Source organism: Opisthorchis viverrini (assembly GCF_000715545.1).
Source record: "Opisthorchis viverrini unplaced genomic scaffold opera_v5_386, whole genome shotgun sequence".
In the NCBI taxonomy this organism is placed as follows: domain Eukaryota; kingdom Metazoa; phylum Platyhelminthes; class Trematoda; order Opisthorchiida; family Opisthorchiidae; genus Opisthorchis; species Opisthorchis viverrini.
The window spans coordinates 496,549-499,941 of record NW_008752022.1 but is presented as its reverse complement, the minus strand read 5'-3'; positions in this window follow the sequence as shown (position 1 = coordinate 499,941).

Genomic DNA, 3,393 nt, shown 5'->3' with positions numbered 1-3,393 from the left:
GAAGCGAATCATTAGTGTTGAACAGTCACATCATGTTGCCAGTGATGCCAATTTTTGCTTCTTTTCTTCAGGGGACACGTGACACGCCTTCCCTTAATCAGATACGTTGAGAATTCTCGAGAGAGTATAACTGCAACTGTGGGTTAAGGCTTAGAGTAGTATTTCTAAAGGAAATAGTGAAACAGCGCCCCAATCGTACTTTCCACACACTGTTTTGACAGAGATGATAACTTGCTCAAAACTCTGGGAATTATGTGAATGTAAATTACATTATTGGTCTGTAGCGAAAAAGATCGGTAGTGAGGAATGTATTACATGTTTCATGAATCAACTCCGGTTTACACTCACGTGGCTCGCAGCAAAATCTTCAAAATCCCGACCTGTACTTATCCTGGTCTGATCGGTATCTTCTCCAAGCTTGTATCTTTTCGCACGGCTTTTCGTTACGGGAGTAGTTTAATTGCTATTGTTTTGTACCAAAAGTATTACATGATGAATCAACTCCGGTTTACACTCACGTGGCTCGCAGCAAAATCTTCAAAATCCCGACCTGTACTTATCCTGGTCTGATCGGTATCTTCTCCAAGCTTGTATCTTTTCGCACGGCTTTTCGTTACGGGAGTAGTTTAATTGCTATTGTTTTGTACCAAAACCACCTTTGCACTAAAAATGCACTTGCAGAGAGAGTTGGATGGCTGCTTTGGAGATCCACTCTATGATTTCACAATGTAAATCCGTGACTCGATGAGGCGATCCGCTCCGTAAATATGTTTTTAGGTAGAACCAGGACTAGCAGATGGGGGACACAATCTGAAGAAACTGAAGAAATTCGCATCCCTTACTGATCCAATTTTTAGGCCCTGTTCTTCTGCACAAAACAGATTGTTCTGAGATTTCAGTCGTCTGCTCTTCTGTAAGACCTACGATATCTAACAAACAATATTCATAAAGTGCCCACTAGGATGTCGTCTTCTGAGGAATAAGCACGGTTCTCATGATAGTACGAGGCCAATAGATGCCTACTCGGTTTTGGGAACTTGTGTTGGCCATTATGGGCGCATTAAAGAGGACAATTCGACCAGCGAGTCAGTAATGTTGTCCTAGGTCAAACTTATCAAATATATGATGGTTTGTGTCATTTGAAGCCCCAGTTTTCACTTCCAAGTTACCTGGATAGCGGACTTTGTTGTGGTCTGACAAGTCCGTAGGAAAATTGGATGGCTACAAAAGTCAACTTCTTTTTGGTGGTTCTAGGGAGCTTGAAATTATCTATCCTGGACCCAGACGATACCGGTTCCCATCGTGTAGGTGGCTGTTGAACGCAAGAATCAAGAAGTCAAGATCATAAAATCCGACTAGTGTGTGGTGATGCTTGTAGAGGTTAGCTCAGCATAATTATAGCTTTATTACATGGTTCCATTTCGGCAATTTGCACCTCACAGGTGTGACTGAGCACAAAAACAACAAAAATATAGATACCAACGGACAGAGCTTCGATTTTTTATTTCACACCCGTACAACATTTGTCTAGATTGCTGCTTCTGAACAACTCACCGGATGAAAGATAGTTGTAGATTTGCTGGGGCACAGCTGGAGGAGAAATACGTAAACATGACCTTACAGAATTCATAAATTAAGGCCCTGTGATCATGGTGGGAATTGTCTGCTCTTACTTCCTTTTTGTTTCGCCGTGACTATACCCGTTAGTCTTTCAGGCTTAACCGTTTTAAGAAGGCCCACAATGAGAGTAAAATAAATCGCTCTGCGGGTGGGGTGGGGGGCGGTTGTTATACCTATCCCACCCAAAAAAATCACTGACGCGTGCGCAGCGTGGAACTCATGTCGAACTTTGGATAGCGACGGGAAAAAACGTAAAAAAAGACAAAGTTTGCACTTTTATGAGGTCCTAACGGGGAAGAACGATTTAACCTGGATGTGCTTCATCCATAAGGCAAAAAACGCAATATCTATCCAAAAGCGGTCCATTCGCACCTGACTTTCTCCAACAAATCAGTAAGTCCTGCACCCATTGTGCAACCTATCAGCTTTCATTGGTTAATTATTGAAGAGTTGGAAAAACACGTTACATTCGCTATCAAAATTTTTTTTATTTCCTATGTATCATTAAGATGTAACTTACACAAACCCTCCTGTTGCTGGCCACCTGGGCAACGTAAATGTGAAACGCGGCCTCAAATTCCAGGTAGACACATAATTTTTACGGTCGACAAGATGCACTTGGAATGTTGCAATCTTTATTCGAATTTTCACCTCAGGTTCCACAATTACACTTTGTAGATGAGGTAAGGTAACAACAGAAATGTAATCATAATAGTGACAATGACAGTGTTACACCAGCGGTGCCTATTGGTCTGGAGTTTGGTCAAGTGTAGTTAGGGTGTTATCGGGATTCTCATGTTTGAGCAGGGCTGGTCGAAATACCTAGGTCTTAACCTTAAAGTCTGGAGATTGAATCATACGCTGAACATTCGGAAGCTCAGCAGAGGTAAATACCTTCCTATATTGTAGGCCATCAACGAAGACAGTCGAGGCCACGCACATTAGTTGTACGGCTCAGTTCTATTCCCCGTGCTCGTTGTCTTGTCTTTTGTTACCGTAATACAACCAAAAGTAGATGAGCAATGTAGTAATGTAGATCACCTTTCCTTTCTCCCCGCCCAAGTTTCTCCACGGGTATTTTCGTCACCAGCCTCATCAATACTGACATAAATACTGTCACATAAGAACAAGTCATCGTTTAAAAAAGTGGTCCTTTGACAAATTCTCTCATCTGCAGTCGAACTTGGTTCTGAAGAGAGAGCCAGCTGATTTCAGCTACAACTGAATGGGTTGCATCAGGCTGCCTCATGAATCTCTTTGTTTGATATTCAAGCTATCGCAGTAAGTAGTTGTATAGACATATTAGTCTACATCCATCTGATGAGCCACAGGGAGGACTAAACTAGTTGTGGGCTGTTGAAGAGGTTTCAGAGAAGCCAAACGCATGAAAACCGGGAGTTTCCGACAAGTTAGATGCTGAGCACACAAGGACACGGGTTAACCTTATTGCTCTAGAATGCGCCCAGTACAAATATTCAAGGATGGTGAATACCATTCCGTACATTCAGTTAAGTTATCTGGGTAGAGCCTGTTGGAAATTTGGAATTGTCTGATATTCCACTCTTACGGCAGCGAATCATTAGTGTTAAACACTCGCATCACATCATATGTGATGATGATGACGATTTTTACTCCACCCTCTAGAAAGCAAGTGATACACCTCTCCTTAATCAGACACGCTGAAAATTCTCGAGAGAGTATAAACTCAACTATGGGTTAAGGCCAAGAGTACCATTCCTAAAGGAGTAGTGGAACAGCGCCCCAATCTTGCTT